Here is a 27,968-nt window from a genome sequence, read left to right as displayed (position 1 = left end):
TTTAAGAATGGGAAGATAAAGTTCTGAGAGATAAAGCAACACGTTATGTCCCCACGCTCTGTGCTCTTTGTGTCTATATTCGTTTTCCTCAAGGTGACAGGTTAAAACAACGTTTATTATCTCACAGATTCTGAGGGCTTGGAGTCTGGGAGTGGGCATCTGGGTGGTTCTTGCTCAGCGTCTCTCACAAGAGTACAGTTGGCTTGGCCCGCTCTCATCTGAAGGCTCTATTAGGACCAGAGAATCCACTTCAAAGCTCACTTGCCTGGTTGTTGGCAGGCTTCATTTCCTTGCTGGCTGCTGGACTGGGGTCCCCCCAGCTCTTTACCTCCTGGGCTTCTCTGTAAAGCAGCTCAGAAAATGGTGGCTGATTTCCCTGAGAATGAGTGATCCAAGAGGGAGGCTGGAATGGAGGAAGACAGAGAACTCAAGATGAAAACAGCCTTCTAGTAACAATCCCGCAAGTGATCTGCCATCATTTCTGGCATGTTCTGGTTTTAGAATCAGCCACTAAGTCTATCATACAGTCAGAGTCAGAAATGATTCTCCACTCTCTTGTTAGGACAGGATTAGAACATTTGCGGCTATATTTTTAAGACTTCCACACTACCGTTACAGACTTCTTCCATATGTGTTTTGTCATGTGTAAACTACTATGATGTTTTTTTTTCCTCTGAGGATTATGAACACATTTAACTTGAAGTCAGTATTGCCTAATATTTTTATACAAAATAGAAGTGAATTTACACTATGATGTCTTAAATATATGGGTTCAGGTTGAATACAGGTCATATCATGGGATTATTCTGAGACAGAGGAACTAATTATTTTCTTGTATTAAATTAATGTATGGGGCGCCTGGGTGGTTCAGTTGGTTAAGCCTCCGACTTCGGCTCAGGTCATGATCTGCCAGTTTGTGAGTTCAAACCCTGCATCCGGCTCTGTGCTGACAGCTCGGAGCCTGGAGCCTGCTTCCAATTCTGTGACTCCCTCTCTCTCTGCCCCTCCCCTGCTTACACTCTGTCTTTCAAAAATAAATGAACATTAAACAATTTTTAAGTATATAAAAATAAAGTAATATACATGTTTTTTATTTGGTTTTTTGATTGAAACACTGGGAGCTATACCGCAATATTTTTTTTTGCTTTAAACATCACGTGAAAAAATACTTATCCAATAATGGAATATGTGATAATGGCAGTTACATTTATTTCACAAGATGCCATAATATTAAGTAGAGAAAAGATCAACGCAGGGTTTATTTTTGGGTCTAACATTTTGTTTATAGAGTATCTTTATCCGATATTTCAAATTCTACCAGGAAATATATTCTGATTTTATGTTTCATAGATATTTTAATGCTTTTTAAGTGAACTTTAATATTAAATATATTTAAGAGACCTACCATATCATACTTAAGTACTTATTTGTTCCAAACTAAGTGAGAAGCCCAGACCTTCTGAAAATTGGAAATGTCCAAATGAGATTTTAAGACTTATTCTCAAAGACTCATTTTGCTTCCACTGCAATTAATGTAAGGGATTTAAATGTAAGTAGATAAATTGAGGGATAATTAGTTTGTCTCATTTTAAAATGAAGAAAGATTTCCTGGAAAAAGTGAAACAGAAAAGATCCAGTAACAAAAATGAAGATGCATGATTGTGTTTTCTTCTATTAAATTTATAAGATGATTGAAACCAAGAAAGAAACTTCTTTCTTGAATAATAGACATTTTAAAAGGTAATTACATAAGGTAAAAGTAACAGATTTACTTTTAGATAACTGTGGGTTTATGTTTATAGAAGGTAGTCATCAACATATCAAAACATGACTCCCAAAGTCTTCTCTAGTATATTAATAATTATGACAAAGTAATAATATAGACTATAATTTAAGGCAAGACCATCAAATCTTATGTGATTATTTTATTTTACAAATTTTATAGAAGAGTAAATTAAGTATCAAAGAATTAAATTTCCCAAGGCTTAAAAGCCAAGTCAAGCCAGCTCTGATGTCTGACTTTGTTCCTTCACCTGTGGTCATATTTGTCTTATCTCTGCATCCATGGTCATGTGGCCTCATCTGTGTGTGTAATCTCCCCCTGCCTTTTTTTTCTAAATAACAACAATTATGATGGTACTTAGGGTCTGTTTAAAGAATTGAGGATTAATTTACTATTCCCCATTTCCAAGTAAGGTAACATTTACGGCTTTCAGGGATTGGAGCATGGATACCTCTTACAGTCCATTTTTCATTCTTCCACAGTAGGTGTGTGTCTACCACCAGCAATCAAATAGAGAACATCTCCATTACCACATGGGTTGCTCTTGTCGTTATTTTGTAACAATACCTACCTTCTTCTCACCCATCTTTACCTCTCTTCCTAGTTTATGGCAACCGTGAGTCAGCTCTCCATCTCTAGATTTTTGTCATTTTGGTCATGTTGTGTAAGCGGAATCATACGTAAATTTTTGAGATTGGCTTTTTTTTTTTTTTTTCCACTTAGCAGAATTCCCTGGAGTTGTCTTTATCCCAATTATTCCCATGTGTTGTCTTTATCAATAGTCCATCCTTCTTCACTCTGAGTAGTTTTCCACGGTATAGATGTATGACAGTTTGTGCAACTCTTAACCTGTTGAGAGACATTTGAGTTGTTTCCAGTTGTAGACTATAACAAATAATGCTGCTATCAATATGTGTTTACAGGTATTTGTTCAAAAATAGTCACTTTTCTGGGATCAGTGCCCAGGAGTGTAATTGCTGGATGATTTGGAGCTGCTGGAGGTTTAGAACTCCATCAATTTTAAGTCTTGTATCCTTTGCTCTTTGACACTGAGGAATTTAGAGCAGAGACAAATTCAAGTATGTCTAATGGTTTTCTTCAGATAAACTCCTTTATCAAAATTATGACCTTTACAAGGTTAAGCTCAGCATTTAGGACTTACTTTTTGTTTATTATTTTTTATTTTTTTAAGATTCCACACCCAACATGGGGCTTGAACTCATGACCCTGAGATCAAGAGTCATATGCTCTACCAACTGAGCCAGCCAGGTACACCTATGGGCTTTTCTTTAAGAAGTCTTCTCAGGATCCTTGGAAACAGAATTTTATTGAGGGCCATATGCGTGTGCAAGATATATTATGAAAAACCTATCCATTGAAACTAAAATTCCTTTTCAAGGAGAATCTCAATTCTGTTCTCCCATTAACACTTCTCTGTATTCCCCCCAAAAGCTGACATGCACTATTCCAACAGTGAGCATAGTCAAGACTGAGGCTGAACTATCTACTACCTAGAATGATTTGTGAGTGAGCATTTTGACTCAAGGTTCAATTAATACAAGGATACTTAATAGGTTACCTAAAACCTAAAGGTTGGCAATAAGAACAAAGATCCATAAGCAGTCTTCAACAAAGACAGAATTATCTGTGTACATCAAAGAGAAAAAAATCACCTTTAGGGATTTTCTGGGCTTAATGATTAACTTCATCGGTCTTCCTAGTCCCCTAAGAAATTCTTCAGGCAAGTGTGACACAGTGATAAATTACTTTTTGGTGTTCTCTAATATTGGATGAGCCTGAAAGAAGATAGAAATGTTCTGAGGTCAAATGTTACGTGACTTTATAGCCCCCAAGTGTTTGTACAAAGAGTTGTGAAGATAAAAGGGAATTCATTTGGAAAAAGTTGTAAGACAATGCAAAAAATTTTTCAATTTTTCTACAACTGACAATGCATATATACTTTGTTAATTTTCTCTAATAATTGAAAATATCTCCATAGAAAATGTAAAGAAAAAGTTACTATAAAAGGAATTTAAACATGTGTGTTTTAATAATTGAAAAAGTCAAGTTATAAATTTTGAAATTCTTCTTCTTGGTATTTCGGATGTGGCCACTATCTACTTAATTCTAAAGATCTAATGTTTTGTTACTTTTAATATGTTGCTTAATATATCTATTTTTCATCTTAAGTAAGTAATTAGAGTCTACACAGCCATCTGAAAACCTATATTCATAAAAAATGTCAGTTTCATTTGAATTGAAATATTCAAGTCATTACTAATTTATTTTTCTGTGTGCAAACATTGAGATCCATTAGTCTTTCACTTTAAAGAGGATGCTAATAGGGGTGCCTGGGTAACTCAGTCGGTTAAGCATCTGACTCTTAATTTTTGCTTAGGTCATGATCTCATAGTTCATGAGTTTGAGCCCCACGTTGGGCTCTGTGCTGGCTCTACAGAGCCTACTTCAGATTCTCTCTCCCTCTCTCTACCCCTCCCTGTTCTCTCTTTCTTTCAACATAAATAACCTTTAAAAAAAAATTGAAAAGAGGAGGTTAATAAAAATGAAGTAGATCCAATTTGAAAATTTCAGTGAATTTTCTTCTAGTGATTCCTTATTCTTATACTAACGTGTTTTAGGATGATCAGAATTCAGAGAAGACTTGCATCTCTCCTTTTATTAAAAAAAATGTAGGTGAAATATCTTACTCTACTTACTTTACCATATAGTCTATTTTTTTAAAAACAAGAAATGCAAAATGATGACTTATACAAAGCAAACCTGAAAAGGTTCATGACACAAGTTACTGCTATAAAATAAGAGAGCATTTTCCCCATCTTTGACCCTTAACACAGCAATTTTAAGTAGGAAATAATGAATTAATACAAAGAAGTTAAATATGTGTTTTCACTAGAAGTCATCCCCTACCAAATTTCAATAGTAACAACTCCCTAAAGGAGAATTTAGCCAAGGAAAAACAAAACAACAAAAAACACATTATATGTTGAAAGCTCACATTAATTTTAATAGCATCACCCTTAATACTCTCCACTCTTCTCTAGATGGAATAGCCAAGACTGATGTCTCTTTACAGTTGTCCCCTTGTTCATTTTCCCTTGAGCTTGCTGTAATGTGAAGCTTAAATTACCATATGTATATATCTGTAGCTATGTATGAATGGCCTTTACTTATAAACTAGGTATCCTTTTGTTACAATTTTTTTTAACATTCATTTTTATGAGAGACAGAGAGAGACAGAGCATGAACAGGGGAGGGGCAGAGAAAGAGGGAGGCACAGAATCTGAAGCAGGCTCCAGGCTCTGAGATGTCAGCACAGAACCTGACATGGGGCTCAAACCCACGGACCACAAGATCATGACCTGAGTGGAAGTCAGATGCTTAACCGACTGAGATACCCAGGTGCCTCTATAAACTAAGGATACTTTTTAAAGTCATTATTATGTCAGTCTGTGTGGACATGAATATATAGTTTGGTCCTTTCTTTTTAAAGTTCCCCTGTGAGAATTAGTAATGTGCTATGTCTAGGAATAGTGTGGATACTTGCCAAAGCTGAAGAATTTTTCACTATGATACTGATTCAGTGTGCTGATTAACATGATTTATATAAATATTTGCATGTTTATACAAATATATTTTATAATATTGTGTTAGTTACTTATCGGTGCATAACAAATAACTCCAAAACTCAACAGCTTAAAAAATAAATATTTAATATTTCACATAATTTTTATGTGTCAAGAAATCAGTAGCTAAATTGGATGTTTTTGCTCAGGTTCCCTTATGAAGTTGCCTTCAAAGAATGGGGACATTGGCTTCTGTCTTCTGAAATCTTGTCTGTATCTGAAACCACTTACCTGGTGGTTGAAAGCCCTCAGTTTCTTCCTATATGGGCGTAAGTGTCCATATGATTTGGTAGCTGGCTTCTCCAAGAAGGAACAATCCAAAAGAACATAAGGCAGAAGCCTTCTTGAAAGTCAAACTCCATGATTTCTACAGTATCCTCATAGGTTATAAAGCTTGGCTTTTACTCAGTGTCAGAGGGGACTAAACAGGAACATCAATATTAAGAGGCAAGACTCATGGGGGTCACAGATCAACAGTGACTATATCTTAGCTCAAATGCCCAATCCTAATTTTAAGAATTTTAGACAGTATAATTGATCATTATATAAGGGTAACAACAAAGACTTGCCCTACACAATGCTTGTTTCCAAATTCTTCTCATCAGGAAAAACTAAAATTATATTTTATTACTTATTATTTTAATATGTCAGAAAGTAGGGGGTACTATATATTACAGTATTAATTTTCCTACTAAGTTAAACTAATATTAACCATAAGATTTTAAAGGTACTCTCATCATTTGTATACCTACGCAAGAAGAATTGTAGCTTTATGACTATTTTAGCTAATCAGGCAGTGTCTTCTAACTTGTTTTGCATAGTATTAATTCCATGTTATTTATAGCATTGATTATCCTATCAAGTGTGCAAATTAAATCTAGTTTTTATTTTACCTTATCCTTTCTGATAACCACCCAGTCATGCACCAGCAACTCATCTTCATTTCTCACAAAGTGCTAGGACTAAGAGAAAAGAGAAGTTAGCTAGAAATACAACCAAATAAAACGTTGGCTGGACAATGTCCTTGAAGGCATTTTATCTGTGGTGAGTCTTCACTTTGTCTCTCATTTTACTAAGAGTCCCTCTCTCCTCCTTTGCTCCTAGGAAACACTTTTAAAAATGAAATAAGTAATTTCATTCCATTCTCTTGGTGAATGTGTGAGTCAGTTAGAAAGCAAGTTTAAATGTAACAGGGAGATCAGATCTGCCCAGGCTAGAGTCTGTATCTTTTCTAAAGATGATGCTTCTATTATTAAAATAGAGAATCTCTTCTTTGGGATAAATTCAAAGGTTATAGAGACCTTGTACCATTTGGATGCTAGAATCTTCTCTCTTATCCTTATGCCAGATATAACCCACTTAATGTTGGAGGGCTGTTAATTACAGGGTACTTAATTATCTCTGAGGGAAAGTTGATCAATTTGGGCTAGAATAGTTGCTTCCTGAGTTCTTCCTTATACGGAGTCAAAAATTACATTCTTTAAGTGTGAGAATTTTTCATTTAGATGCACAATATTATCTCAGAACCAACACTAATCCACATTTAATATCTCTGTTCTCCCAACTGTTTTTATTAAGTCAGGATCATGATCATGATCATGGTCATGAACTTGGGGTTCAGTAAAGTTTCCCACTCCACCTCAGACCTACCCTCATTCCTCTGCAACTCCAGCTGAGAATTCTAAAATGAATGAAATTTTATTGCCATTAGAAAGTTAAACTATAAAATCAGCACATTTTAGAGCAGAGATGTACTATCAGTTTAGGAATATAGAAGGGTTCTTAGCCTTCAATATGCTTGTTTCTACTAGTCTATTATTTAAAAAGGGATTGGTAAAATGGAATCATACAGCAAACACCAAAGCCAGAAGTTGTCAATGCCCATATTAAAAATTCACAAGCAAGTAAGAATCTTTGGTAATGAACCCTAGATATTGTAGTCATAGAAATGTTATTTACTGTTGTAGAAATGGATGGTTCACTATACATTTTCCCTTTAGTAGTAAACTTTCTGTTATATAATGAAATCTTTTCTGATTCCATACTCATACAGAGACTATGATTAAATTTGTTTCCTATGTAGGTCCATCTATAACACGGGAGTTTAGTAGTTACTTAGGATAAATTATTGCAAGCACATAAATTACTGTTCTGGACTAATACTATCCTGAGTTTGATTAATGAGATGGCCATATTTTCTGTGTAGTGTCAAAGTTATGTTATTTCTCCCAAGTAAATGCTCTTGGGACTGAAATTTAAGCCACTGAACATTTTATATGTTCAGCAAACTCATTGAAGTAGGCTGAATGATTTCTCCCCAGTGGTTTCCAATTCTAACTTTCAGAATGTGTAAATACATTATTTTAAAAAGTAAAAAGGACGTTAGAGGTGTGTTTCAGGATTTTAAGATGGGGAGAATATCCTGGATTATCCAGATTCCCTAATGTAATTACAAGTGTACATGTAAAAGGGAAGTGGGAGGGTCGGAGCTGGGAAGTGGGAGGGTCAGAGCTGGAAAGAAGAAACATGTGACGGTACAAAGAAAGATTGAGATGGAGGAGAGGTCACAGGCCAAAGGATGCAGGCAGCCTCTAGAATCTGGAAATAACAAGGAAACAGATTTACCTCAGAATATAGAAGGAACACAACATGGCCAATAGATTTTAGTTTTTAAGACGAATTTTGAACTGGTGAACTCCAACAAAACTGTAAAATAATGAATTTGTGTTGTCCTAAACCACCAAGCTTGTGGTAATTTGTTACAACAGAAACTGGAAACTAATACTGTGATTCATATTTTGAAATCTCTTTTTTGTTGTTAATAACTATCTTGTATTGAAAATGTTTTTTTTTTTTTTGGTTTTGTATTCTAAATGTCTACATATATCTAATAATACATATAATATTCTGATACAAACACACACACAGTCTGACCTCTCACATGGCTTTTTATTAGATTCTGTGGCTTATGTGTACACTTTAAAATCACAGTAACATGTGACCACATGATCTGTTACAGCAATTTCTATTGATTTTTATAAGGCTTTATCTCTTTGTTCCCAGATACTGTTTTACTTGAAGAGTCAGGTATCATGAAACTTACTCTCCCCCTCCACCAAAAAAACCCATAGACAAAACAAAAGAAAACAAAACTAACAAACAGAAACTTCAGGTCTGCTTGTATCAGTTATGAATTTTTCCAAATATTTAAATCGGAAATAACAGCATTTTAGATAAATTTTCCTAGAAAGGGGGAAAATAAGAACAGCTTATTGATAGCATGTAATACTACAACAGAAGGAAACCAAAGTCCAGTCTCTAAACATAAATGCAAAAATCATAAAAATAGTACCACAATGCCTAAATGTGGTACTAAAAAGCACTTGAACTTGAAACCATAAAAATCCAAGAGGAGAACACAGGTAGTAACCTCGGAGATACCAGCCATAGCAACTTCTTTCTAGATATGCCTCTGGAGGCAAGGGAAGCAAACTATTGAGACTTTATCAAAATTAAGAGCTTCTGCCCAGCGAAGGAAACAGTCAACAAGACTAAAAGGCAATCTACAGAATGGGAGAAGATATTTGCAAATGAAATATCTGGTAAAGCGTTAGTATCCAAAATAGATAAAGAACATATACAGTTAACACTTAAAAATCAAATAATCCAATTAGAAATGGACAGAAGACATGAATGGATATTTCTCCAAAGAAGACATTTATGATGCCAATAGACACATGAAAAGATGCTCAACATCACTCACCATTAGGAAAATACAAATCAAAACTATAATGAGATATCACCACACAGCACTCAGAATGACTAAAATCAACAATACAAGAAACAGGTGCTGGTGAGGATGTGGAAAAAAGGGAACTTTCTTGCCCTGTTGGTGGGAATGTAAATCGGTGCAGTCACTCTGGAGGAGAGAATGGAACTGTCTCAGAAAGTAAAAAATAGGGGCGCCTGGTTGGCTCAATTGGTTAAGCATCAGACTTTGGCTCAGAACATGATCTCATAGTTCATGAGTTCAAGCCCCTTGTGGGGCTCTGTGCTGACAGCTCAGAGCCTGGAGCCTGCTTTGGATCTGTGTCTCCCTCTCTCTGCCCCTTCCCTGTTCATGCTCTGTGTCTCACTCTCAAAAATAAATAAACATTAAAAAATTAAAAAAAAAAAGAAAGCTAAAAATAGAATTACCCTAAGATCAAGCAATTGCACTACTGAATAATTAAAGAATACAGAAATACAGAAATTCAAAAGGATACATGCACCCTGATATTTATAGCTGCTTTATCTCCAATAGTCAGATTATGAAAATTTGGCTCATGCTAAGTGAAGTAAGTTAGTCAAAGAAAGACAAATACTATACGATTTCACTCATATGTGGAATTAAGATGTGAGTGAGCATAGAAAAGAAAGAGAGGCAAACCAAGAACCAGACTCTTAACTTTAGAGAACAAGTTGATGGTTACCAGAGGGGAAGTTGGTAAGGGGGTGGGTTAAATAGGTGATCAGGATTAAGGAGTGTGTGTGCTGTGATGAGCACTGGGGATTGTATGGAAGTGTTGAAATACTATATTGTACTGCTGAAACCAATATTACCTTCTATGTTAACTAACTGGAATTTAAATAAATAAATAAACACATATGTACTTGTCTTTGGATGCATATACATATACAAATTATTTCTGTGATACATACCTATATAGCTAGGAGTTAAATGGTTGAAAATACTTCCACTTCTGCAATGTGGATATCTTTCTATCAGATTTAACATTTCTTTATATATTCTGATACGATCATCATATATATATCTGTATATCATATCTATATATATGATATATATGATAGATATTATATCTATCATATCTACATATAGATATGATATCATCATACATATATGATATCTGTAGATAATATATATTATCTATATATATAGTATATCTATACTATATAGTATATAGATATATATAGATGATATATATAATATCTATAGATATCTAATATTTTCCTTATCAGTTTCCTCTGTGTCTATTCAAGAACAAATCATCTTGATACTCCCCAATGTATTGATTTAACATGCACATTTATATCTACAATTCATTCAGAAAGAACTTATATATTTTTTATAATATATGAGATGAGAGTCAAGGTTTACTTTTTTGTGAAATGTATTTTTAGTTGAGAACCATTTAGTAAATGATCAGGCTTACATCAGTACATGGCATGGATACCACCTCTGTCATAAGTCAGATGGTAGTATATTTGTGAAATGATTCTGGTCTCAGTTCTGTTCCATTGTGCTATTTATTCTTGAATCTATGTCACAAAATTCATTGTTTTACTATGTAAATAGTAATTAATTACTAATTAATAATTATCTTTATATAAAATTATCGTTTAATTATCTTTATATAAAATAGTACTGGTCCTCAAACCACATTTTCTTTATGATTATCTTTGCTATTTTTGGATTTTTTTAATTTTATTTAAATCCAAGTTAGTTAACATATAGTGTAATAATGGTTTCAGGGGTAGATTTTAGTGTTTCATTACTTACACATAACACCCAGTGCTAATCCAACAAGTGCCCTCCTTAATGCCAATCACCCATTTAGTGCCCCCCCCCCCCAACATCTCTCCAGCAACCCTCAGTTTGTTTTCTGTATTTAAGAGTCTCTTGTTTGGCTCCTTCTGTGTTTTATCTTATTTTTCCATTCCCCTATGTTCTTCTGTTTGTTTCTTGAATTCCACATAAAGTGAAATCATATGATACTTGTCTTTCTCTGACTTTTTTAGCATAGTACATTCTAATTCCATCCACGTTGTTGCACATGGCAAAATTTCATTCTTTTTGATCACCAAGTAATATTCCAGTGTGTGTGTGTGTGTGTGTGTGTGTGTGTGTGTGTGTGTGTGTGTGTGTGTATGCATGCGTATGCCACTTCCTTACCCATTCATCAGTAATTGGATATTTGGGCCCTTTTCATAGTTTAGCTATTGTTGATAGGGCTGCTAACCATTAGGGTACATGTGCCCCTTTGAATCAGCACTTTTGTATTCTTTGGATAAATGCCTAGCAATGCAATTGCCGGGTCATAGGGTAGCTCTATTTTAATTTTGGGGAGAACCTACATACTGTTCTCCAGAGTGGCTGAACCAGTTTACATTCCCACCAACAGTGCAAATGTGCTCCGCTTGTTTCTGCATCCTTGCTGACATCTGCTCTTTCCTGAGTTGTTCATTTTAGCCATTCTGGTAGATGTGGGGAGGTATCTCATGGTGGTTTTGATTTGTATTTCTCTGATGATGAGTGGTTTTGAGCATCTTTTCATATGTCTGATAGCCATCTGAGATGTCTTCTTTGGAAAAGTGTTCATGTCTTTTCCCCATTTCTGCACTGGATTATTTGTATTTTGGGTGTTGAGTGTGTTAAATTTTTTATAGATTTGGATACTAACCCTTTACCCAGTATGTCATTTGCAAACATCTTCTCCAATTCCTTTGCTTGCTTGTCTTTTAGTTTTGCTGATTGTTTCCATTGCTACACAGAAGCATTTTATGTGGATGAGGTCCCAATAGTTCATTTTTGCTTTTGTTTCCCTTGCCTCCAGAGACCCGTCTAGTAAGAAGTTGCTGCAGGCAAAGTCAAAGAGGTCGTTGCCTGTTTTCTCCTCTAGGAGAGAAAACTGTCTTACATTTAGGTCTTTCATCCATTTTGAGTTTATTTTTGTGTATGGTATAAGAAAGTGGTCCAGGTTCATTTTTCTGCATGTTGCTGTCCAGGTTTCCCAGCACCATTTGCTGAAGAGACTGTCTTTTTCTTTGTTGTGGGATATTCTTTCCCACTGTTGAAGCTTAGTTGATCATATTTCTGTGAGTCCATTTCTGGGTTCTTTATTCTGTTCCATTGATCTATCTGTCTGTTTTTGTGCCAGTATCACGGTGTTTTGATGATTATAGCTTTATAATACAGTTTTAAGTCCAGCATTGTGATACCTCTGGGTTTGGTTTTCTTTTTCAACATTACTTTGGCTGCCTGACTTTGGATGTTTACATTTTTTGGATAAAATTTATATTCAGTTTGTCAATTTAAACAAACATATATGCACACACACTGCCGTATTTTTTTTTTCTTTAATGAGCATTCCACTGAACCTACAGATCTATTTTGAAAGAATTGTCATATTCACAACCTTGTGATCCTTGAGCATGGTATCTCTTATTTATATCTTTGTTTTCTTTCAGCAGTGTGTTTAGACGTGGTGTTTAGAAGCCTTACATACCTTATATTAGGTATACTCTTAAGTATTTAAGGTCTCTGACGAACATATAAGTAGTATTTCTTTAATTTAAAATTTTTAACTTTTAACTGTTGTGTACAAAGAAAGTCAGTGTTTATATTTTGGTAGAGTACCAGCAAATATGTTAAAATTAATCATTTTAATTATCCGTAGATTTTTCTGAATCGCTTATGTATGTAGTCATCCTCCCTTCAGTGACATTTTTTTTCCCGCCATTCCTGACACTCACTTTGCATTTTCTCTGGCAGGAACTTCTTGTACAACATTAAATAGAAATGCTGGTAAGACATGCTTGACTTGCTCTTGATTTCTCAAAGACTTATAATATTTAATTCTGTGTGTCAGATAGACTGGTAAAATAATTCTGAGTGTGGCTGTGGGGTTGTTTCTGAAAGATATTAGCATTTGATTTGGTAGATTGAATAAAGAAGATCTGCTCTCACCAATATAGGTGAACAACATCTAATCATTTGCGAGCCGGAATAGGATTAAAAAAGTGAAAGACCTGTGAATTTGCTTTCGCTTCTTTTGAACTGGGACATTCTCCTGCCCTAACATTGGAAATCCTAGTTTTCCAGCCTTTGGACTCCAGAACTTACACTGGTATCTTTCTTGATTATCAGGTCTTTGGACTTACACTGAATTAATTATACCAATAACTATCCTGGTTCTCCACTTGCAAAGAGCATATTATTGTAAATCTCATCCTCCATATTTGTGTGAGCCAATTCCCATAAGTCTGTCTGTCTGTCTATCTATATCATCTATCTTTCTATCTATCATCTATTATCTATCTTTCCATCTACCCATCTATTTATCTATCATCTATCTATCTATCTATCTATCTATTATCTATCTCTCTATCTCTCTATCTCTTTGGCATCTACCTATCTACCTATATGTCTGTCTGTCTCTGTGTCCACCCATCCATCTATCCTATTGGTTCTATTTTTCTGGAGGATTCTGACAAATATAGAAATGATTTTATTATTGTACCAATAAGTATTTGTTTGCTTTAAACTATCTAGTAAAGTAAATGTTCTTATATAGTTTTCTAAGAATTTTCTTAGTTGATAAATTTTATCTAATATTTTTTCTTAGCTATTGAGACACATGAAAATTTTCTCCTATATTCTATAAACATTTTGAAATGTCTTGAGTTTCAAACTTAAACCAACTCAATTTTGCTATTTTTATATGCTGTTTGATTCATTATGGTACTATTTTTTTTGACAGGTAAATCTGCTTTTATTTCTTAGCACTTTTTTTTAAAGTTTTTATTTAAATTCCAGTTAGTTAACATAAAGTGTTATGTTAGTTTCAGCAGTACAATATAATGATTCAACACGTCCATACAACCCCCAGTGCCCATCACAGCATGTGCACTCCGTAATCCTGATGACTTATTTAACCCATCCCCCACCAATTTCCCCTCTGGCGACTATCAGTTCTCTCTTTTTTTTCCCCTTTGCTAGTTTGTTTTGTTTCTTAAATTCTACATATGAGTGAAATCATATGGCATTTGCCTTTCTCTGACTAACTTATTTTGCTTAGCATAATATTGTAGCTCCATCCACATTTTTGTAAATGGCAAAGATTGTATTCTTTTTTATGACTAAGTTATACACATATATATAATATCAGTATATAATTATATCATATATAATATTATATTATATTGGACAGTTAGGCTTTTTTCATAACTTGACTACTGTAAATAATGCTGGTATAAACATCTGGGTGCATGCACCACTTTGAATTAGTACTTTTATATTCTTTGAGTAAATATCTAGTAATCCAATTGCTGGATCTAGGGTAGCTGTATTTTTAACTTTCTGAGGAATTTCCATACTGTCTGCCAGAGAGGCTGCACCAATTTGGATTCTCAATAATAGTACAAGAAATTTCCCCTTTCTCCACATCCATGCCAACAACTGTTGTTCGTGCTTTTGATTTTAGCCATTCTGAGAGGTGTGAGGTGGTATCTCATTGTAATTTTGATTTGTATTTCCCTGATGATGAATGATGTTGAGCATCTTTTCATGTATCTTTTTGCCATCTATCTGTCTTTGGAGAAATGCCTGTTCATGTCTTCTTTCCATTTTCTGATCGGGTTATTTATTTATTTTTTTTTGGGGGGGTGTGTTGAGTTTGGTAAGTTCTTTATATATTTTGGATATTAATCCTTTATCAGATGTGTCATTTATAAATATCTTCTCCCATTCTGTAGGTTGCCTTTTAGTTTTGTTGATTGTTTCCTTCAATGGGCAAAAGCTTTTCATGTTGATGAAGTCTCAATAGTTTATATCTAAGTTTGTTTCCTTTGCATCCAGAGGCATATCTAGAAAGAAGTTGCTCTGGCCAATGTCAAAGAGGTTACTGCCTGTGTTTTTCCTCTAGAATTTTTATGATTTTAAGTGTCACATTTATGTCTTTAACCCATTTTAAATTTATTTTTGTGTATGGTGTAAGAAAGTTGTCTGATTTCATTCTTTTGCATGTTGCTGTCCAGTTTTCTCAACACCGTTGGTTGAAGAGACAGTCTTTCTCTCACTGGACATTATTTTCTGCTTTGTTGAAGATTAATTGACCAAATAGTCATGGGTTACTTTTTGGATTTTCTGTTCAATTGATCTGTGTGTCTATTTCTGTGTTAGTACTATACAGTTTTGATCACTATAGCTTTATAATATAAACTGAAGTACAGAATTGTGATGTCTCCAGATTCACTTTTCTTTTTCAAGGTTACTTTGGCTCTTTGGGGCCTTTTGTGGTTCCATACAAATTTTAGGATTATTTGTTCTAGTTCTGTGAAAAATGCGGTTGGTGTTTTGAAAAGGATTGCATTAAATGTGTAGATTGCTTTGGGTAGTATAGATATTGTAACAATATTTGTTCTTCCAACCATCAGTGTTTTATGGTTTTCAGAATACAGGTCTTTGATCTTTTTGTGTAGGTTTATTCCTAGGTATCTTATGGTTTCTGATGCAATTGTAAATGGGATTGATGCCTTTCAATGTCTTTGCTGCTTCATTACTAGTGTATAGAGTATCATGTTGCCTGTGAACAGTGTAAATTTGACTCCTTCCTTGCTGATTTGGATGCCTTTTATTTCTTTTTATTGTCTGATTGCTGTGGCTAGGGTTTATAGTACTATATTAAATGGTGAGAGTGGACAGTCCTGTCTTGTTCCTGACTTTATAGAAAAAGCTGGGGCGCCTGGGTGGCTCAGTCGGTTAAGCGGCCGACTTCGGCTCAGGTCATGATCTCACAGTCCGTGAGTTCAAGCCCCGCGTCGGGCTCTGTGCTGACAGCTCAGAGCCTGGAGCCTGTTTCAGTCTGTGTCTCCCTCTCTCTCTGCCCCTCCCCTGTTCATGCTCTGTCTCTCCCTGTCTCAAAAATAAATAAAATGTTAAAAAAAAAAAAAAGAAAAAGCCCTCAGTTTTTCCCCATTGAAGATGATAATGGTATTAGTCCTGGGTTTTTCAAATATGGCCTTCATTATGTTGAGGTATGTTTCCTTCTAACCTACTCTTTATCATAGTCACCAACTATACACAATGAAATTTGCATCAACAGTAATATGCATAAGCACATATTGTTGGTACATTCTACAAGGCAATACCATATAGCATTGAAAAAGTCAAACTAGTGGTATGCATTATTGGCATAAATAAATCTCATATATATACATATATAATATATATATATCCCACATATATAATATATATCTCATATGTATAATATATATCTCATGTATATAATATATATGTCATATATATATTTATATATATATAAATATATATATAGCCAAAAAAGCTACGCACAAAAGATAACATCTCAGATCATTTAATTATTTCAAGTTTGTGTACAGCCGAGGTGATCTATCAAAATAAAAGTTAAAATATAGGCTTTATATGGGAGGTGACTGATGACTTGATTTAGTAATAAAAATTTGACTTAGTAATTAAAATTGCTGCTTCCTGTATAGCAGCTGGAAGTATTGCCTCTTACATCAGTCTCTCTCTCTCCATTTCGTCTCCATGATCTTGATTCTTTTGACCACTAGCTTTCTTTGCTTACTCATGTTATCTCCACTTCTGCATAAGAATTTAGTGTTCATGGGGCGCCTGGGTGGCTCAGTCGGTTGAGCGTCTGACTTGGGCTCAGGTCATGATCTCCTGGTCCATGAGTTCGAGCCTTGCATCAAGCTCTGTGCTGACAGCTTGGAGCCTGGAGCCTGCTTCAGTGTCTGTGTCCCCCTCTCCCTCTGCCCCTCCCCTACATGCGCTCCATCTCTCTCTCTCTCTCGAAAATAAACAAACATTAAAAAATTAAAAAAAAGAGTTTAGTGTTTTTGTGTGGCTTTAGTTGACCATACCATGCATGCTAAATCGTGTCCTAGGTGAATTTTCATGCTATGTGCCTGTAGTCATCTAATATACTTTATCAGTCAGAATCTAAATTCTAAATTTTTAGGAGAGAATAAAATTAGCTAATTTGATCCAGGTTCCTGTTTTGGGTCCAGTCTTAAGTAATGAGGATTGAGTAGTTTGATAATTAAAGATGCTTCAACTAAGGCATGTGAGTTAAACAGTTTTGGTGTATTTGTTTTATTTAATCTTTTTATGGTTTTTTGAGAGGGGAAAGAAAGAGGGTGGGAGGGAGAGAATCTCAAGCAGGCTCTATGCCCAGTGTGGAGTCCAAGGCAGGGCTCAATCTCAAGACCTTGGGACCATGACCTGAGACAAAATCAAGAGTCCCACGCTCGACTGACTGAGCCACCCAGGTGTCTGTTTGTTTTATTCCAGGAAGAGACATAGGATTGAGAAGAATGAGTTGAGATATGTGTTGTGCTTGCTACTTCTGTGGGTGATTGAATAAAGTGAACAGTTAACAGTGACTCTCAAGAGTTTTGTTCTCACCCAATCTTAAATTTATTGATACCTCCAGAGCTTTTGTTTATATGGATTGTATGTATGAATATTGTCCATATAAGAAACTAAAAGTAAGAATTAAGAAGTATCTATTTCCCTAAAATAACAACTCATTGCATATTTGCATGCCGAATTTTATGAAAAACTGTATTTTCAAAAACAAAAAAAATAGAAAAATAGCATCGTTGTACATTTTTGCAGCTCTCTTTAATGTCTGACTTAGTTGAGGGCAATCATTGCACACTTGTTTTTATGCTTTCGGTTTGTTGCAGTAGCACCTGTCTTAGAGTCTCTGGAAGACTCCACTGTGCGCTACAGAGGGAATGAAGGGAAAAAGGAACATAACAACTTAGCAGTGTTAAGAAAATAGTTTTGGTCCCCTAGATCCCTTGATGGAATCTCCAGCACCCCCGTGATTTCCTGAACACCACTGAGATCTACTCATGTACTGGATGGAGGATACACTGAAGTTCAAATTCCAGTTGAATCAGTTATGGTTTTGTCTCTCTGGTACCTATTTTCCTCACCTGCCACATGGTGCTTTTAGTACCTTCCGGAATTAGTGGGAAACGCTTTTGAAGATGACATAAAATAACACGAAATTATTTATTCCTACTAATAATGACACTGGTCATAGAGTTCCTCTTTTGTGGACCCTTCACTGCACCTCAGGCTTTGCTAGATTTGTTTGACATGGATTAACTCCCAGTACGTCTGTGAATAAAATTTCAGCTCGAGTTCCATTTTGTAGGTACATATACAGAGCTGATGCAAAAATATTAACTAAGATATCACAGCTAGTCAGTAAAAGATAGGATTCAGGCATTCGAATGCCAGAACTCTGGTTCTTTGTATGCTCTTTGGCAATTAAGACATAAACGACAAATGTTTAGTGCAGTTTCTTAACTGACCCGTTTTCCTCTAATATAACCTAATATGTTATATTTATTTTTTTATTTAATCTAGTTAAGATCAATAATAATCCCAATTTTCTATCCTTCTTGGACTCATGTGAAAGCACATTACAGATTTACTGCCCCTTTTTAAGCAACATGGCATATGCAGCTCTACTTTGCTTGATACAATACTAATACTTCAACAGGGTTTCAAATGAACTGGATGTTGGGGCACCTGGGTGGCTCAGTTGGTTAAGTGTCCGACTTTGGCTCAGGTCATGATCTCGCAGTTCATGGGTTCAAACCCCGCATCAGGCTCTCTGCTGACAGCTCGGAGTTTGGAGCCTGCTTTGGATTCTGTGTCTCCCTCTCCCTCTGCCTCTCCTCAGCTCGCTCGCTCGCTTGCTCTCTCTCTCTCTGTCTCAAAAATGAATAAAAACATTAAAAAATATTTAAAAAAAAAAATAAAATGAACTGGATGCCATACAGATTTCATGTTCGCAACAACCTTCTGAAGAACGTGCTATTTTTATAAACTTTTACAAGCGAAGATGAAGGGATTGGAAATTAAGCCACTTTGGCATCTCCCAGGGATAGAACTAGAATTTGAGCTGAGGTATCCTAGCACCAGAGTTCATTCACGTTGCCACTTGAATTATAATCACTAAATCTTCTCTGTTTACCTGTAATATTGTAGGAAGTAGGGCAAAAAATGTAGTATAAATTTATAGCTCTTTAGTGATACTTTATTATTTAATTGAACTGCTACCACATCTCAAAATGACACAGCAAAAAAAAAAAATGTGTCATCTTGATAATATGTGGCAGCAACTGTGGGAAGCTGTCCCATTCCCACTTTGCTTTCGATGGTCAGTTGTCTGTAGATGATGTGATTTAATGGCATTGTTGTCCTATATTGGTTAAATTGAGCTGCATTAGTGCTAATGATAACAATATCAATATCAATAATATAATAATAATAATAATAATAATAATAATAATAATAACAATAATAAATGAATCCAGAGCAAGGAAGGGGAGAGAAGAAGGGAGGGTAGATTGCCTGGACTGTTCAAAAAAGAAAAAAAAAAAAAAAAAGTGAAACCTAGGACACCCAGGTGGCTCAGTTGGTTAAGCCTCCGACTCCAGCTCAGGTCATGATCTAGTGGTCCATGGGTTCGAGCCCCTCATTGGGCTCTGTGCTGACAGCTCAGAGCCTGGAGCCTGCTTTGGGTTCTGTGTCTCCCTCTCCCTCTGCTCCTCCCAACCCCTACTCACACTCTCTCTCTTTCCTTCTCTCTCAAAAATAAATAGAGAAAAATGTGTTTTTAATTAAAAGAAAGTTAATCTTTTTACTGGAAGTTGCTTGAAAAAATCATTTCCTTTCAAATGCCAATGAAATAACAAACGAACATTGATAATTACTCACATGGATACAAGTTATTATAGGTATATCCAAAATTATGTGAATTGTTTAGAGTATTTGTTATTCCTTTACCATTTAAAAAAATTTTTAACATTTATTCATTTTTGAGAGACAGAGACAGAGTGTGAGCCGGGAAGGGACAGAGAGAGAGGGAGACACAAAATTGGAAGCAAACTCCAGGCTCTGAGCTGTCAGCACAGAGCCCGACACGGGTCTTGAACTCAAGAACTGCGAGATCATGACCTGAGCCGAAGTCGGACGTTCAACCGACTGAGCCACAGGCGCCCCTCCTTTACCATCTTTTACAAGTATTATGTACCTGTTATACATATATAAGGATAAATATATGCCATATACATATTCCTGTTTGGATATTATGTTTATTTTTTATGATTTAATATTTTGCGTAGGAATTCCTATTGGTAAGGAACAAAATAATACATTTCAAGTTAAAATAGGAACTAACCTCAAGGGAAAGAGTAGTTGCTCTGTTAGGCAGTATTTAATAAGTTTTCTAGATTTTTACTTTCTTTCAGGACTGTTTTCTTCCTTCATTGTGCTCAGTCTGTTCCATTAATAGGTCTTGAGTTTACCTTGGAGCTTTCACTGCCAACATCATCAATGGTTTAGGGAAAAACAATTTTGTTAACAGTCATTTATAGCAAAGGACGATCTGAAGCAGACAACCTTGCTGCAGAATTTATTTTCAGACTTTTTAGTAGAATGTAGGCTCCAACTGTAGCTATCGTTTTAACTTCCCATTGACTGTCAGTTGAAAATATACAGAAAAAGATAGACTATTTGTAGAATTCTCCATAAAATGTTTAAAGATTATACGTTTCAACATATTCAACTGACAACCCATGCTTTACTGTACATAAAAATAATCACACATTGAAAAGAAATAAACACTTTATGGACTATAAAACACACAGAACAAATTATTCCTTAAGTCATATTTTAGAAAGTAAAATGAAATTTAAACAAAAATGACATGAAGAATAGCTTAATATTATATATTATAATGACATAGCACATACTAAGCAATAGTATTATTTTAATATTTTAAACAGTAAGTCCATTTCTTCTGTAAACTCTATTCTTGTGTATTTAAAAGTGGAGACTTATTTTTTGGCATTTAGAAGTAAAAACTCAACTACGTTATGTGTGGCCTTACATTAAAACCCTCTGATTTTCAGATTCCAGTTCATGTGGTATTTTCAAATCCTAGTTAATAATTTAAAATATAGTATTTATATGTACATATGACATTGGATTTATAAAAAATACTTTTTAAAAATGATATAAAATTGTGAAATAAAAATGACCAATTCCAAAACAGTAATTTGAATAAAATGATAACCTAGATATATGTGTGTGTGTGTGTGTATATATATATAAAAGCTATGCCTCTCATTAGATGTATTAATGTGTGTTACACACATTTCGTATATATACAGAGTATTAGATGCATATATGTGTGTATATACACGTGTGTGTAATATATTAGGTATATACTGTGTATGTGTATATATATATATATATATATATATATATACACACACACACACGCATACTATATGTTATGTTGTGTATGTATACATATATATAGATGCATATGTATGTGTATATATTTATACATATATATGCACACACATATATATAGTGTATATGAAATATGCCTCTCATTAGATGTATTAATGTGTGTATATAGATTTTTTATATATATACAAGGTATTAGATATATATGTGTATGTTTATATACACACACATACTTTGTCATGACATATACGTATATATCTATGTGCGTATATATATATATGTATATATATATATACACATATAGATATATACGCACATATATATCATATATATAAACTATGCCTCTCATTAGATGTGTGATCCCTGTGATTCTGAAAGAAGAGACAAATAGCTTTGAAAATATACTGGGCAAAACAATCATGACTTTCTAAATAATAACTAACGTAAGAGCAAAACTCCTGTTTAGAAGTCAAATAAATCACAAGTGCCTAAGAGGACAAATAATATAAAATCAATGAGATAAATGATCAATGGGTAATTATTGTGTGGGATCCTCAGGGCCCATAACTTGGTTTTATTTTTATTTATTTTTTTTTTTAATTTTTTTTTAACGTTTATTTATTTTTGAGACAGAGAGAGACAGAGCATGAACGGGGGAGGGTCAGAGAGAGGGAGACACAGAATCTGAAACAGGCTCCAGGCTCTGAGCTGTCAGCACAGAGCCCGACGCGGGGCTCGAACTCACGGACCATGAGATCATGACCTGAGCCGAAGTCGGACGCTTAACCGACCAAGCCACCCAGGCACCCCCATAACTTGGTTTTAAAGTATAAACTGCTTTTTTTTTTAAAAGTTCCTTGAACACTTTTCTGTAATGGTTTAGTGGAATCTTCTACAACCTGATCTCAATAATAGTTTCAAATAATAATAATTTCAAATAAAATAGTTTCAAACAGTAATTGTTTTTAGCATTCCTTAAAACCAGTGACTCCAAACTTTAGCCTCCAGACATTAACTTCCAAACATTCATAGGACTCATCTTAAGAGCTTCTTTTATGTAGTTTTCAGACTGCAATTCTGTAAGTCTTGGTTGGGGTTCTACAGTCTGCCTTTTGGGCCATTGGGAGCATGTGGCCAGTAGGGTATGTTTATAGATCCCATTTTGGTATTCACAGGCTAAACTGCGTTGAAAAGCCCAAGCACACATTTTCTTTTATAGGATTAATGCATTCAATAGCATGTTACTCCTATTATATTTCGAAAGCACTCAGGGCATATAAGTATAATTGTATATTTATGAAGGTAATAAAATGCATCCCCAAACATCTTCATAACTGATAAATTTCACATGTCTCTCTTTCCTTTTCTAGGGAGGGCTGATACATAGTAGAAATCTGTTACTCAGTCTTGCATAGGCATCTTCTGTCCCAGTACTGTCCTAGGGCATTATTTCTAAGCTGGCAGAGATCACATATTAATGAAAAAAATTCTATTGCTTCTTTCTAAGTTTTAAAATCTTCACTCATATCACAATGAGTATATATTGATGCCATGCTGTCAAGAGGGTCTCAGAGAGTTTAAAAACAAAACTATTTTGCAACCAAAATGAACCCAGGAAATGAATCTTTGTGTTTTGTATTTTAAAATATAATGTCTACCTAATACCATGTATAACAATAATCCAACCTGTGCTAGTTCACAAAGTATTCAGAATATCTACAGTTTTAAAATATGTATATGGATTGTTTTGTCTTACATAATTTAGAGTTTTTTAAATGTTTATTTTTGAGAGAGAGAGAAAGCGTGTGCATGCGCGCACAAGTGGGGGATGGGCAGAGAGCGAGGGAGACCGAATCCAAAGTAGGCTCCACGTTCTGGGCTGTCAGCTCAGAGCCAGATGCAGGGCTTGAACCCAGGATCCGTGAGATCATGACCTAAGGTGAAGTCAGATGTTTAACGCACCAAGCCACCCAAGTGCCCCTTACATAATTTACTTTTAATTATCCTCAGAAAATTAAACTTTTTGATGTAACTTTTGAAATAAAACAGCCAAACAAGAAGTTGGTATATACTATATGTATATATTGCTAAATGTACATTTATCTTAATGTTATAAACAATGGAGGATATAATTTATAGAATATCCCTATACTTATATTTTCTTTTCTTTTTTTCCTATTCTTGTATTTCAAGTAATATAACAGATTTAAAGTAATGAAATAATAAAACATTTAAAAGCGAAGCAAAAAAGAAAAAAAAAAGTGTGAACATGGTTTTTGAGTATGCAATTATCTTCTTAAAGATGAATAAAATAAGACTTACCAAATCTGAGGTGCACAAATGATTTTGATCATACTAAGGAGAGATCAAACATGGATAATCATGGTGTATTATTGAAAATTTTAATATTCACACATTAGTATATGGCACTACCTGAATTCAGATATAGAAAATAGTAAAGCTTAGTTTCACTATGAAGTTTAGGTTAAAAAATATTAAAAAAAAAATAGTCACTTTCATCTACTTGCCAGGGTATAGGCCATCTTGACTACCCAAAAATATGGAATGAGTATGTATAAAATTGGATTAAACTCATGAGTAAGGAATATAGCAGAATAATAAATGTGATTCAAAGAGCACTTGAAGATCTGAGTATTTATCAGCAATTAGAATTGAATGTTGGACTAAAATAAGATTTCTTGGTTAGATATGAAACTGAGTGTTGTCCTTCAGGACAAAAAAAAAAAAGAAAAAAAAAAAAACATAACCTTTGATGGTATCTTTTCTAATAACGCCATTTGCATTTGACCTGACAAAAAAAAATCTACAAGTTATCACGTAACTTTACAGAATATCGATCTTTAATGAGGAGTAAATAGTACAAAAAGCAAAGGGCCATTCTAGATATTTGTATGATTTTTGACCACTCTATTAAAATGTGGCATTTAAAGGATATGTTGTCTTTCCTTTGTTTTATTTCCAATTTTGGGATAATTTTTTCTTAACAGTATTTCTTCTGGCCTTTCCTTTTATACACGTCCCTTCTATAATATTACTGTCTAGTTTATAACACCACTTAATAAACTCTCTCCCCTCTCCTTTCTCAGGAATAACCCTTCCCTGGAAAGAAGCAAGTAATTAAGTGTGTGAATTCAAAGGGGACCCCTGCAGGGCTATAGCCATCTTGCTAAATAAGAGTAAATAGAAATTGTTTGCAATGTCAACAATTAGAGCAGACATAGTCAATACGAATTTAGAGGTGAGATTAGCAATAGATAAGCCACTAAATGGGAAGTATTCCTTTTGAGAGTTAATGGAATCTTTATTTGGAAAGTTCTGACATTCTTAGCGTTTCTCTGTGAGCATACAAATGTTTCAAACAGATTTTTCATTCTAATTTTAGATGTTTTGGATGTTGCATTAAAAATTCCTTCATGTTTTGAACAGATATAATTAAATGCTATTTAACGGGCCCTTCAAAATGAGACACTTCAATAATTGACTGTACATCATTCCACAGTGCTTAAGTCCAGAGAGATGATTGCACCAAATTGATCTCTTGACATTTTCCCTCAGCTCTTCATTTTCAAAGTAGTTGGTCTTGTACACATGCACATCAACCAAAAATATTGGAATTCAGAGGAGCTTTTCAGCAACTGTCAAATAAATCTATCCTTCAATGCTTAATGCACTTGAAAGCTAAATTCTATAGATATGATGGTTACCTAAATGAGTGTAATTACTCTTCATTTTAGGGCTTCTAAAAATGCTTCTTTTTTAAAACTGCTCAGTTTGCATTTACCTCAGTATGACGGGATGGTATTTGTTGGTTGGAAGCCTCATTTAAATAAAACCGAACTTAATGTATTTAAGTGCCTAATAGGGATAAGGCTCTGCTTCTAATGGATGGGCTTTTTTTTTTTTTTTTTTTTTTGGTTCTAAATTATTTCATCTCTTGTTTCCACTGAATGGGGATTAAATGTTTGATTCATGGGGCAGTTAAATAGTGGAAGAGATAGAAATACACATAAAGGTGAATGTGAACATGATTGCATTGATCTTTTTCTCCAAAATAGGAGCTTGGCTTACGTCACTTCCAAAAGCAATGTGTTAGGGTTTGACCTTGTGTAAATTATGTTCTTTAACTCACCTGGTAGGATATAATGAGGTTCCTACCAAATGATTTATGAAGTCAACTTTAAAAGATATTAGTGCTTTTAAGTATTTATTTAAGTTGTAAATAGACATGAAGTCACATGAAACACTGAGAACCCACTTTAGAAAAATTCAAATAAGTTGGACCCAAACAAGGAATTCAAAAAAGGAAACAACTAAGCAGACAAATCAAATAGATTACTTAAATATCTATGATCTTTATCTGACACACATAAGTATTCCATTTCCTTATAAAAGTTTAATATTCTGGTTTAATATCAATAGTTTAATATCTAAAGACTTCTAATATTTACCAAATATTTGCTATAGCCACATCATGGCTCTAGTAATTACAGTAAATACTATGTATCTGCTGTTCTGATGAGTCACAACAATGCCATGTTTTAGATCTATATTTATATCACAACCAAGGAAATAAGGAAGGTACTTCAAGAAATTTATCCAATATCACACAGGTAATAAATGGGAGAACTGAGCTTTAAATGGTAACCTGGAACTTTTAGGCCCACATTTTATTCTGTTTCATCATTTTCTTTACAAACACGGACATTATTGTAAGGTCATTGTTTGACATAATCAATCCTTACCCCCTTACACTGGGGTTAAGAAAAATAAGTTAGTTGGCAAAAACTGTTTTTTAAGGAGTTACATCTTCTTATTCATTTTAAGAATTCACAAAGATTTTCACTTCACTTAGGACATTCTTACCACCCTATAAAAATCTCTCTTTACAACATTACACTTTTTCTTTTTTATCCCCATTTGACTCTGCTTAGATTAAACCACTAAATGTATTGAGCCAGTTAAGCTAATTTTAGTTAAAAGATTAGATTAGAATATCATTCAGTGGGCTCAAAAGGAACATTAATATCACATCCATGTTCATATCTCTTTAGTTTACCAAAATGAGAATATGTATAATGGTGCGCATTTGAATGTATGAACAAAGTAATTCACAGTAGTCAACTAGAGACACACATTTTCCTTTTTACTGGATTTTTTTGGTGTGCTACTTATTGTTTCAGAATTTGGAAAACTTGAAAAGTTTAAGTGAGAATTAGGGTTTTTGATCAAAATGTAAATTATTATTTTGTGCCACAAGAAATGATTTTCCTAAAATTCCTTCTAGATCTGACATAACATTTATCGTAGATCCTTAAAAAATAAGCATTGCTGGTGCCACTTAACAGAGGTATAATTGTTAAGGTTTTTAATGTTTTTGAGCTTTGATTTTCTTCATGGATGAAATTAGTATTTGCTATACCTTCCACTTTGAACAATCGGAAAGCTATGTAAGAGAATGGATAGAGATTGTCTAGTGCAGTGCCCAGCACCTAGTAGGAACTCAGTTCCTAGTAGGAACTTTTTCCATGCCATCAGCTATAGAAATAACTTGGGAAGAATGACAATATTCATATCTCTTTCTTCTATAGATGGAACCATTGTACAGGCAGCATGAAAAGTTATGTTTCCTGGGTTTGGGCAATATTTTACATGCCCTTGTTTATGTTGTATCATTTTAACAGAGCACGATATGAGTTCCTTATATGAGTACCTTTAATTAGATTATTTCAGAATTTTGGTTAAAGCACAGTCATTTCATGTATTTTAAGCATATGGAGTTTTATAAAAAGTTAGCAATTTAAAAGGAATATGAGAACAGTTGGCTTTCTGTTTATTTTCCTCTAAGATGCATTTGTTAAAAATTAAAACAATTAAAATTAAAAAAAGAACAGAAAAGAACTTAGAAAAATGATAAAGAACAAGTTTAAATGCCCCCAAATACGCATACCTAAAGGGAAGAATATTTGGGAAAATTTTCTTTTTATACATTTTATCCACCTAAGTTTTCAAAGATGGGTACATTCTTCATATGATTCTCTATAACTGTCTTTTTACACATAATCAATTAGTATATAGTGATTTCCATGTCAATAATGAAAATGGTAATTCGTTGTTGTAATAACGATCTGAATAGTAGTCTTTCTGAGCCTCTAATGTATGTGAGATATTGTATAAAACACTTGCTGTATATTATGATATATACCAATCAAAAATTATTTTGAGAATAGCTATTGCTTTAATATCCAGTAAAGCATCTTGTCCAAGATTTCATGTGAAGTAGATATCAGAGCCTGTCCTCAAAGGCTTACCTCTTAGGAGCAAAGAACATGCTCATAATTTCTGACTTTGTTGACTTCATAGAACACTAAAATTCCATGACTGTAATCGACATAATTCTATTTACTTGTTCTAGTTC

General features: G+C 34.2%; 1 protein-coding gene and 1 long non-coding RNA gene across 8 annotated transcripts in view; one reads left to right on the top strand and one right to left on the bottom strand.

Moving 5' to 3' along the window:
• Nucleotides 1-27,968, top strand: part of CDH18 (cadherin 18) — a 992,712-nt gene that overhangs the window by 590,371 nt on the left and 374,373 nt on the right. The window lies entirely within an intron of this gene.
• On the bottom strand, nucleotides 7-27,968 carry LOC109267767 (uncharacterized). The gene is made up of 3 exons (XR_002080252.2): nucleotides 27,862-27,968; nucleotides 23,855-23,887; nucleotides 7-403 (listed from the first exon to the last, which is right to left on the bottom strand). It is a non-coding gene; the product is annotated as an uncharacterized LOC109267767 (long non-coding RNA).

This window comes from Panthera pardus, unplaced genomic scaffold (genome assembly GCF_024362965.1).
Source record: "Panthera pardus isolate Hobbes unplaced genomic scaffold, ASM2436296v1 HiC_scaffold_2, whole genome shotgun sequence".
NCBI classification, from domain to species: Eukaryota; Metazoa; Chordata; class Mammalia; order Carnivora; family Felidae; genus Panthera; species Panthera pardus.
The sequence above is the reverse complement of the archived record's forward strand: the minus strand, read 5'-3'. Positions and strand labels throughout refer to the sequence as shown.